A 12,244-nucleotide genomic window follows, 5' to 3' on the forward strand; every position below is an offset into this window, starting at 1 on the left:
GCTTAAACCAGAATTAATACACTTTTAGAATAACTGACACTGAGCCCTCAATCAGCAGTTCCCAACTTAGAAGGATGTAAGCTACCTGTCCTGCCACTACAGTGCAGACCACAAACCTTCTTAATGTAAAACAACTGGTCTGAAGCCCAAGTGCTTAAACTAAAAGGCTTAGAATGAGTTGCACCAAGAAGTAATAAATACAACTGAGTACTTTTAAGATGACGCCAAAGCAAAATAAATTAGGAAGAAACACAAATACAGTAAAAGCAGATAATATATATTTTTTTTTCAGAAAAGTAGCAAAAACAGTAGTAAAAACAATTCACATGCAGTGCAAGCTGGCACACTTGAGTATGTAACAATATTAGTTCATACACAGTTTGAAAAAAATGTAATTAAATTAAAAAGGACTAAAAGCAAGTGCAGAAAGGGTTTATTAGATAGAATGCGTTAAAGAGATGGGACTGGGGGAGTGTCCTAGATCAAATCTACAGTGGGGCGGGCACTGCAAAAGCCGCCAAATTTAAACTACAACCAAGAACAGGGAGGGGGGTGGGGAAGAGTTTCAACAGAGCTAGATCTGAAGAATCAGTCCAAATTATAAAACCACAAAAAAATGCAGAAAATGTACTTAAATCAGCTTATGTCCAGTTGATGTATGCAGACAAATATCAGTAGCAAGCAACTCGATTTAAAATGATTACAAGAAATGTAACCAACACAGGTTTTAATGTTATCAGAACCCCCCCCAAGCTAATTAACACTTAAAGGAATTTCAAAGCAGTCTAACAACTACTGCAGAGCTTCAGAGACACACACAAGACAGTTTCAACAGAGATAGATCCGAGGAATCAGTCCAAATTATAAAACCACAAAAAAAATGCAGAAAATATACTTAAATCAGCTTATGTCCAGTTGATGTATGCAGACAAATCTCAGTAGCAAGCAACTCGATTTGTATCTGTATCTGCATATCTGTGTCTGTGTATCTGTATCCCGGGGATGTTGATGGCTTCCACATATATAGCATATCCTATGGGAGGCAGACTGTACTTGGTAGTGTACTGCAGGGTGCACGTGTTTGGCTGTGGGGGAGATGCCTATTTGTACGAGACGTATAGTGTGTGGGGCCTCTCAACCCCATTTACGGTGCATGTGGACACATGTGTATTTGTTAATCTGCCATTGTTATCTACAGATGTGTGGCCATATATACCTATATAGATATTTATCTCTGCTTACATATATATAATCATGTACATATATACCTACATAGATATATATCTGCATACACATATGCAACATGCTGTGTAGATATAGACATATAGGTGTAGACACATATATATGTGTCGATTTAGGCATATGCATGTATATATGTGCATATATATTGATATATATGTATATAGTTTTAAGAATATATATATAGATATGTTGTATCTGTTTAGTTATTATTGTTACACACACAGACATCTAGATGCTGGTATACATTCTCTGTACTATTGCATGACAGGACTGGAAGGTATGTTTCTGGAAACAGTGACTGTCTTCGTATCTGTCATGGCTTAGTGATAAATCACTTTGTGTATGGAGTGCAGGGTCCTGGGTTTGAGCCTTGCAGAGGCAAATTATTTTGTTGCTGGGCAGAACATGGGCCATTGGATACAGAGCGATTAAGGCACTTTAAGGTAGTGGTACACAGGTCTGGGCATGTTTGCGTGGAGCTAAGCACTGCTAACCTCTGGTTACAGTTTCTCATACTTTGTTAGCTTTTAAATTGCTTAACCTGTGTAGGCATAGCTTACCCCCACGCAAGCAAGCTTAAATCTAGTTACTGCTGCTTACAAGTGCCTACTCCCGCTTACCCCCATACTAATTTCTTTAAAAGAAAACAAAAAAGGGTTGATAGGAGAGTGGTGAAAAAGGGGCACAAAGAGGGCAAGACAGTAGGGGAAATAGTTAGGCATGTGTAGGAAGGGAGTAGGAAAGGTCCATAGCTACCCATTTCTTCTACAGCAACAGCTGTGCATATACACTGTATTTGGAGGTTGATATGGAGCCTCAAACCCATGGGAGAGGGGCGAGGACAACATAAATTTGTTGTGATGCCAATTAGACCAGATTACATGTGTCCAATGGACATGTGTGCAAAATGGACAGCTATGTATGGGGCATGATTTTTTTGTCGGAACAGATTGCCCTTTTATTTTTCAGGTGAGAGTGGGATGTTGGGGATGGGTTAGTAGGTATAACTCGTGAGGTAGGTTAACAGACAAGACAAACAAGATGCATACAGGGGTGGTATATGACACATGTGGGGAGTAAACACCTTGGATGGGGAGGGGTGTTTGGAAGTCGCAAGCCCATGAGCCCCCAAACGGGATCAGTAGGACTGAGGTCCCCACCCATGGGCAGTCACCACTGCACCTTCACTGCCCCAAAGGTTGCTGTGCTGGGTTCTGCATAGGAGGGGCAGGCTCACCCTCTAATTGCACCACTTGGCCCTCAAGGTGGCGTAGCCAGTCTCAAAACTCCAGATCGAGCTCCCTATACACCACGGCCCAGACATGTTGACGGGTGACAGGTTCCCCTCCATGCCCGCTACCAGAGGGTTAGCCCCATCCCCTACGGCTGTTCCACCCGAAGGTGGCACAGGGCCCATGGAGGAGGAGGTCCCAGGCTGGGCCCCAGATGTGCTGGTGCCTGGTGCCATGGCCAGCTGAGGTAGGACAGGTGGGTCCACTGGGACTGGCATTCCCATATGAGCTATGTTGTAGCAGGTTTATGTCAGATATGGGTTAGTAGCAGTCAACAGCATTCAGGATTTGTTATAACAGCATGCATAGATATTCCCATTAATCCGAAACACCAGATGTAACACAGTTGCAGAGCAAGCAGAACACATGCATATATGGAACAACAGTGGCCATTACAAGAGCATGCTGCAAAAACAAAATCTTCACTGATTCTAAGGACAGTCACAAAGCATTCTATAGCTATGTCAAGAATCTCAATGACAACACCCAGATCTGCTCTGAGTTACAGCACAACGGCATGAAAATTACAGAACCAAATGATATTGCTAACATCCAGGCAGATAGGTTCAGTGCCAGCTTTACACCCCCCCACCCCTTAAAGGGCCCATATCTATACAGGAAGAATGCAGAGTCCCTGTAATCACAACTACGCAGGTAAAAGCTACACTCTCTAAAGTCAAAACACAGCATCCATGGGACCGGACAACATCCCAGGCTGCATTTTACATGAACTTCAGAATGAACTGGCTCCCCACCTTAGCACCATGTTCAATCATAGCCTCACATCAGGCTTTGTGTCCACTGAATGGTGTACAGCAGCAGTTATCCCACTCCACAAAGAGGGAGCCACTACTGATCCTGGGAACTATCACCCTATTAGCCTGACAAGCCTGGTCTGCAAGGCCATGGAGCTTATCATCATGGAACTCATAAACAAAGACATTGGTAACCTCCAAACTCTGGATCCCACCCATTTCGGGTTTGTGAAAGGCAGATCATGCTTCTTGAACCTGATTGACTTCTTTGAGGCAGTCAACAAAGCCATAGATGAGGGTAAGGTGGTTCACACAGCCTATCTTGACCTCGCCAAGGCTTTCAACACCATAACCCATTCTGGAATTATAGCTAAACTCAGTAAACTAGGTATAAATCCCTACATCACAAGATGGGTTGCCAACTGGCTCACTGACAGAACCCACACTGTAAACGTTGCACACTCCAAATCTGACCTCAAACCAGTGACAACTGGAGTACCACAAAGTTCAGTCCTGGGACCTCTCCTGTTTGGTATCTACTTCTCTGAAGTACAGTCTAACACAGAAGGCCTCTGGCTAATGAAGTTCACAGATGACTGCAAACTAGGAACCATAGTCAAGTCCCCAAATTATGTGGAAATCCTACATAAGGGCATCTCTGAGACAGATGCCTGGTGTCAGAGTCATGGTTTCAAGCTCAGTGCCAAAAATTGCATTGTCATCCCTTTGATAAAAATTCTGTACCCATGAACTACTACATAGACAGCAGTCTACTTAACACTGAATGTGTGATGATACCTTGGGACCCAGGTGGACAGTAGTCTGTCCTTTAATAGTCAGATCGTCACAGTAGTCAGGAAGTCATTCTATGTGGCACACCTCATCATAAAAGGGTTCTCATCCAGGAAAAAAAGAGGTAATCGTTCCCCTCTACTCAGCACTCATTAGACCCATTATAGAGTACAATGCCCCTTTTGGAATGACCCTCACAAGACATCTGCAGCAGCTGGAAAGGCCACAGAAGTACCTCACAAAGAGGATTACTGGTTTCAAACAGATGCCCTACACTGACCGTCTCAAAAAACTCCAGCTTTACTCCATAGCATATCGCCTAGTCCGAGGTGATCTCTGCCTAACATATAAAGCTTTGTGAAACCCAGAGCTGTTGGACATGCTGCACCTAAAGAAATCCCAATCCTTCCAAGCTACACACTCTGGGGACCTAAACCATATCACCACAATAAACAGGACATGCTGGAGGGATAGATTCCTGTCCCAGAGACTTTCCATACTCTGGAACAGGCTACCCATCTATGTCAAGCAAAGTTCTTCATTAGAACTCTTCAAGAAAAATCTTGATAAGTGAATGTGAAATAGGAAATACACCCTGGGGATCACTTCTGTGTCTCTGCTCAACAGTGGCACAGGAAAATAACTTTCTTGGGTGGCGTAAGCCAGGGAACCTTGTTGGCTAGGCTTACATAGGCCCTCGGGTCGATAGCCTAGTACCTACCTATGAACCTATGCAGATTTCATTGATGGCATCAGGCCACCATTATGGGTGTATTTTAACATGGCACATGCATAGAAACAAATGTGAATATTTATAAACCATTAGGACATATGTCCCAACAAATGTTTCGAGTGTACACATTCCAGCTGAGAAGTGTCATTGGGTTATTTCACACATATGGTAGGGGTGAGAGAGAGAGTTCAATTAACAACTAATATATCCTTGTAGTTTTCACAACATTCTTAGTTACTGCAGTGATCTCTCCCTTACATGTATTATTTCACTACCCAATGGCCTCATATTGTACACTGGTATGTTTATAGATTATTATATACGTGACCTGTGTTTTACATACAGGCGTGACAAGATTCAGGTGTTAATGCAACATATGTTGGGTATTGCTGTCATATACTTTGGGTGAGGTGCTAGAATGACGGGTGTGTTTTCATATACATTCTATGACTATGTACATGTTTGACTATCAGTTATATGTCATTAACAGCTGCCTACATTTCTGGGATCATCACACTACTTTTTCAGGGGAACAGGGTACCAGGCTGGTGATACTGGCCATTTATCTGGGCATGCTGGACAGACTGGAACAGTTGTGGGGTATGAATATGCATACAACTGTCTATCTGAACATTCTAGCATATTCTGTATAGTTGTTGGGTGTAATTATGCATACAGTTTTCTATCTGAACATTGTAACAAAATCTGTACAGTTGTGGGGCATGATTATGCATACAACTTACTAACACTCCCGAGATTCAAACCCCTGCTGTGTGTGACAACAAAATTACAGTTAACATCACAGTACACTGTGCCATAAGGGAATTGATGTGAAGCTTTCTACTGTTTTCTATCTAAGTCTCCCTCATTTGTACAATATGTCTGACCTCTTGGCACTTCCAACATTGTTATACAGAATATCATACACATTCTATCTGCATACATAACACAGCATGAGTAAGGAGAAGGTCACAGTAAGCTGCCTGTCGGGCGCTAGAATCCGCCACATAATGCAAGCACTCAGGTCACTGAACAGCAAGTACAAGTATGACTCAGTCATTGTCCATGCTGGTGTGAATGACCTGAGACGTACCTCCCTGGACTACATGAAAAGAGACATAGAGGAGCTCTCTGATTATGTAGCCCAGGCAGGTATGACCCTGACCCTGAGCAGTATCCTACCTTCACCAAGAATGATGCCACAATACAGAGACAAGATGATCAGCTTTAATAATTGGCTTAATCTCTGGTGTCATTCAAAGGGGATCCAATGTCTGTCTGCCTGGGATGACATGCTGGACAACCACGCTGCTTCGCAAGGGACGGCTTGCACCTGTCACCCCTGGGCTTCCGGATATTGGCAAAGGCTCTTGCCACCCCCATAGTGCCCTTTTTAGGCAAGACTCAAATTCTAAACCTACCACCCTAGAACACAAAAAAGAAAATAAACTAAGGGTAATGCTGCTCAATGCCAGAAGTCTAAACCTCAAGATGCACACACTCGAAGCCCTTCTCAGTATGGAGAACATCGGTGTCTGTGCTGTGACTGAAACCTGGTTCAAGGCTCCCGGCACTATCAGGTTTTACCTCATATCATGCGTTCCGGCCCCAAAACCTGGACCACACCAAGAAAGGAGGGGGGGTATCCATATTCATCAAGGATACCCACACCTCCAGGTTGGTGGCAACGTATGAAGCATCGGAGACCATCCAGGTGCAAGTAACAGTAGGAAAGACTGCTCTGCAATTTGTAGCATGTTACAGGCCACCCTCTCAAACTTAGGAACATCACACAGCTTTCCTGAAAACACTCGAGGAGATAAATGTATCTCCAAACACCATCATATTAGGTGATTTCAACTACCCGAATATAGACTGGGATCATTACTCAAGCCCCAACACTCTAGCCCAAAGGTTCCTAGAGTTCATAAACTCAAATGCCATGGAACAACTAGTCACCATCCCCACAAGAGGAGAAAACATACTAGATCTCATCATCACGAACATGGGGACACAATGTTCAGCACCAGAGGTGTACCCCTCATTGGTGAGATCAGATCATAAACTAATCTCACTGGAAGTCCACATCCCGCCCCCACCCCAGATAAAGAAGACCACAGTGAAGAACTTCTCAAATGCCAACTTCACACTTCTTAAGACTGGTGTGGTTTCCTTCAAGGCCCCCGAGCCAGCGGAAACCATAACCCAAACAGCTGAATCACTTACAAATGCCTTCTATCAGCACCTCCAGGACTGCATGGATCAGGCAATCCCAAACAAAACAAAGACTCTTTGCACCAAAGGCAAGCGCCCAGTCTGGTGGACCCCAGCCATTAACAAGCTCTACAATAAAAGGAGAAAGCTACTACAAGATAGAGCAAAATCCTTAAAAGGGAAGACACCCTTGATCACTATAAGTAAAACACTACGATCACTCATAAAATCATCCAAGGCAAATTTTGAAAGAAAAGTCGCTAAGGACTCAAAAGGCAATCATAAGGCCTTTTTTAGCTATGTTAGAAACCTGGGAGGAAACTCTCAGATATGCTCAGAATTAGTTCAAAATGATGTAAAAATCACTGAACCAACAGACATTGCCAACATACTGGCTGACAGGTTCAGTGCAAATTTCTCCTCCCCAAAAGAAGAGATATCTATCACAGCGGATTGTAGCCTCCCACACATCTCAAATGCTCAGGTGAAAACTGCTCTCTCCAAGGCAAAAAACACAGCATCTATGGGACCAGATGGTGCCCCCGGTTGTGTGCTCCACGAACTCAATGAGGAATTAAACTCGCTGTTAGGGCAGCTGTTTAATCTTAGCCTCACCTCAGGATACATACCCAAAGAGTGGCGTACGGCAACTGTGGTCCCACTTCACAAAGGCGGTGCCTCCACTGACCCTGGTAATTACCATCCCATCAGCTTGACAAGCCTAGTCTGCAAAGCTATGGAGAGGATCATAATGGAACTCATAAATAAAGACATAGGGGACTTACAGACATTGGATCCAACCCAGTTTGGCTTTGTCAAGGGCAGATCATGCCTTTTAAACTTGGTTGATTTTTTTGAAACAGTCACCAAGGCCATCGATGAGGGCAAGGCAGTCCACACAGCCTACCTTGACCTTGCAAAAGCTTTCAACACAGTACCCCACTCGGGTATCATAGAAAAACTCACCAACTTAAATGTAAACCCATACGTCACAAGATGGGTTGCAAACTGGCTAAGTGACAGAACCCACAGGGTCAGAGTGGCTGGCGCCATGTCAGACTCCAAGCCGGTCACAAGTGGTGTCCCACAGGGCTCAGTCCTAGGCCCCCTCTTGTTCGGCATCTACTTTTCAGAAGTACAGGCAAACACAGGAGGATTATGGCTGGCAAAGTTTGCAGATGACTGCAAACTGGGCGCCATAGCTGAAAACACATCAGACACAGATATCCTCTAGAAGGGTCTCATAGAAACGGATAACTGGTGCCAGAGCCATGGCCTAAAGTTAAACGCCAAAAAATGCATAGTCATACCCTTCAGAAAAAACAAGGTTACCCCTAGCTACCATATAGGTGGCAATCCACTAAGCACAGAAGAGGTTATCAGGGATCTGGGGACCCAGGTTGACAGTAACCTATCATTTGACACCCACGTTGCCAAGGTAGTTAGGAAAACCTTCTACTTTGCCCACCTGATCATGAAGGGATTCACATCTAGATCAAGGGAGGTCATTGTTCCCCTGTACTCATCACTCATCAGACCAATGATTGAGTACAATGCCCCATTCGGAATGTATCTTACCCGACACCTGCAGCAATTGGAACGGCCCCAAAAGTTCCTCACCAAAAGGATAAAGGGTCTCAAAAATATGTCTTATGATGCCCGACTGAAGGAACTCCAGCTCTATTCAGTCGCATACCGTCTGCTCAGAGGTGACCTGTGCCTAACATACAAGGCCATGTCAAACCCGGAATTGATGGACATGCTCCACCTCAAAAAATCTAAGTCCACAAGAAATACAAGAGGAAGAGACTTAAACCTTAACACAGTTATAAATAGGACATGCTGGAGGGACAGGTTCACCACCCAGAGACTCCCTATGCTGTGGAACAAAATCCTGGTACATGTGAGGCAGAGCACCTCGCTGGACCTGTTCAAGAGCAATCTTGACCAATGGATGGGAGATCGCAGGTTTACCCCAGGGATCACCTCAGTGTCACTGCTGGACAGTTTTATTTTTATTTATTTATTTAACATTTGTTAACCGGGAAAGTCCGACTTGGAACGAAGCCAATTTTCAGCGGCGGCCCGGGGAGGAAGGCTCCAGATGCATGTCTGTGTAACGTGGGAGGAAACCCACACGAACACAGGGAGGACATGCAGACTCCACACAGAAGGCACCCCAGCCGAGAATCGAACCAGAGAACCTCTTGCTGTGAGGCGACAACGCTACCGCTGCACCACTGCGCCGTCCGGCACGGTAAACTAATAGGCACAGTACCTTTCAAACTTAAGGGGTGGTGAAAGCCACAAAACTTTGGGCTAGGCTTATAAATGCCCTAGGGCAGATAGCCTAGTATGAACCCATGAACCTATGAACCTATGAACCACAACATGGGTAACACTGCTTAATACAACAGTACTATTTATAGTACGCAACAGTTCACCTACATATGAAGGAAGAGTAAACAGAAGCACTCCAGGGGTTATACCTTTATTCACAGAATGTTACACATTTATTCCTACTGGTACAACACTTTCTAAGGCTCTTATATTTATTTGTTATGACAGCACATGCAGAGAAATACTAACCTGCCTCGTGACGCAGCCTTTGCAACCTAGCATCATGGGCTTGCTGGTTCGCAGGCCGCTTATCTGCAGCTGTTGGAGGAATACAGTGATATTTAGCCATACCTATCCATAGTATACACAAGCTAGACAATTCTTAACTACTTAGTGGAATGAGTACTTAGTACTGGGGCATTAGCCATCTGCCGAGACTCCTGGATCCATTGTTCCAGTACAACCCCCCTCCACTGCTTCAGGTCAGCATGGTGGTGCCCGACTTGATCACCGGTCCGGGGGATACCTGTGACACTGGTGAGGTCACGGGCGAGACTGTCCCAGGCCTCTGTTTTATACTGAGAGCCCTGGTACTGGCCCTGCAGTAGTCTCTCCTCATGGTGTTTTACCAGGAGCCATACCATGAGTTTTGACTCCTGGATGCCCCAGCACTGCACGCTAAAATGTGTGCCTTCACCCACACCAGCCATTCTGCCTGCAGTAAGAAGGTACAACCAGTTATTGAATGTATTCCCACCTTTGTGGTTTAAATACGGCCAATTACCCGCACATTTCCGTAATTGGCCGGGTTTGAAGAGGCTAAGCTATGGGCACACCTGCTTACCTAAGGTTGGCAGTGCTTAAAGGGGTATACTGGTAGGCAGATTGGATTGGCTCCCCTACACATTTCTTACTCTTACTAAGTTGAGCTGTGCTGTGGTTAGCATTGCTTAATAGTTAATTTGCACTATATGTGCCTTTTGGCAGTGATGCATTCTTCATTACAGGTCATATATGTGTCTGGTATCAGTGATTCATGTGTACATACACTGTATAGGGAACTGGTGACTTCTACACTTTATTACAATAACACCTCGCATCTATGCTTACTGCAGTACTCCAGTTCACATATTTATGTTATGTAGCAAGTTATACCACGTCACACTGTACATAGATTCAGTTCACATTTGGTTTGATTTTCCTGTGGTGAGGATTAGCTTCCTGATACCTCATCCATCTGTATTGCTATGATGGCTTAGTGTTTGATTACTGTGACTATAATTTACAGGGTCCTGAGTTCGAACCTGGCAGAGGCAGTTTATTTTGTTGCTGGGCAGCACACATGAGTTTATGTGGGTTTGTGTGACGGTAAGCACTGTTAACCTCCAGTTACAGATTCTTAAACCAGTTGGCTTCTACTTTGCTTAATCTGTGTGTGTAGGCAATGCTCACCGCCGTCCACAGAGGCATACTCCATCTTGCTGCTGCATACCCCCCGCACTACTTCATGTACATACCAGTTTTATACATGCTTAAGTCAGGTGTACATGTCAAGTTTGACTGTTCACGAAGGTCAGTGTAAGGTTAAGTGGAATTCCAGTTTAGCCGTTCTGGGTAGGTTACACTCAGGTATTCAAGTTAGGTTTAGTTACGCTTTACCTGTGTTGCAGAGTAGATGTGAGTAGTGGAGGTGTAGGCGGGTAGGTGGAGGGGGGGGCATTTTAACTCTATAGTAGGCCATTCGACTGATTGGTGGGGGAGTGGTATTGCAGGTTTGTAGGGTGTTGGGATATGTATGTGAGGCAGGACAGGAGGAGTCAGTGTCAGTAGTTGGTGTAGGGGTCTGGAGTGTTGGGGGGGGTGTCGGACTTCGCCAGGCGGTGATCCAAGTGTGCTTGGGTTTTCCCTTCATGTGTTTTTACATGTGTAGTCTGGGACAGCTGCAGTAATACACCTGGGTTGGGGGTTCCAGATTCTGCCAATATAGTTGTGTGGAAGGTGTCACCTTCTTGTGACTGTGGACATTACTACAAATGCAACAGGAGTCAATACGTAAGTGGTGTTATTGGGCCACACAGAGGGGCTGATAGTAGGGGACATGTCCAGGGATGTGCAGGACGGCTGATGGGAAGGTCTACAACTGGCCATTTCTTCTACAGTAATAGATGTGTATATACCCTGCATATGGGGGTAGGTCTAGACAATCACACCCCTGGGTGAGGGTGAGGACAGCAACATAGTTCTCAACTGATCAGAATCTCAACAGAATCAGGGACAACTCCTCGAATAATCAGGGATTATCAGGGACATTTTCTAAATATTTGTAGCATTAAACCGAAACATTTGCAGAATAAGAGAATGTGGATTGATATAGGTTTTCTGTCGTGAAACTTATATAACTCTGAATTACTATCATTATTTATTAAGGGCAATTCATCACCTTTTCTTCAGCACTCACCAGTTATCAAAGGGATTAAGAGGGACAGACCTAAAATCAGAGTCTATATCAGGGACAGTTGAGAGGTCTGGACAGCAATAATACCTTGTGATGCCAATTAGTTCGGCCTACATGCCTACAGTGGGGTGTTGCAACCAAGTGTCCTTTGGTGCCATTTAGTGGGTTTGCAACAACACATCTGGTTATACCGTCCTTCGCCATGTAAACTAGACTTTACTGCAGTGGGACTCGTACCGGGTGTGGCTGCTCATTAGGCGTCGGCTATGCCCAAAGCATACTATTGCTTACATCCCTGGGGCAGTCCACATAGAACCACTCCAGCCAACACCTGCACAGCTAGGCCTATAATGTCATACCCATAGTTCCCAAACCACACATCCTCTTCGGCACTCTTCCTTACTCCGGGTGCAGGTCAGGT

This window comes from Protopterus annectens, chromosome 1.part1 (genome assembly GCF_019279795.1).
Source record: "Protopterus annectens isolate FY-2018-M chromosome 1.part1, PAN1.0, whole genome shotgun sequence".
NCBI classification, from domain to species: domain Eukaryota; kingdom Metazoa; phylum Chordata; order Ceratodontiformes; family Protopteridae; genus Protopterus; species Protopterus annectens.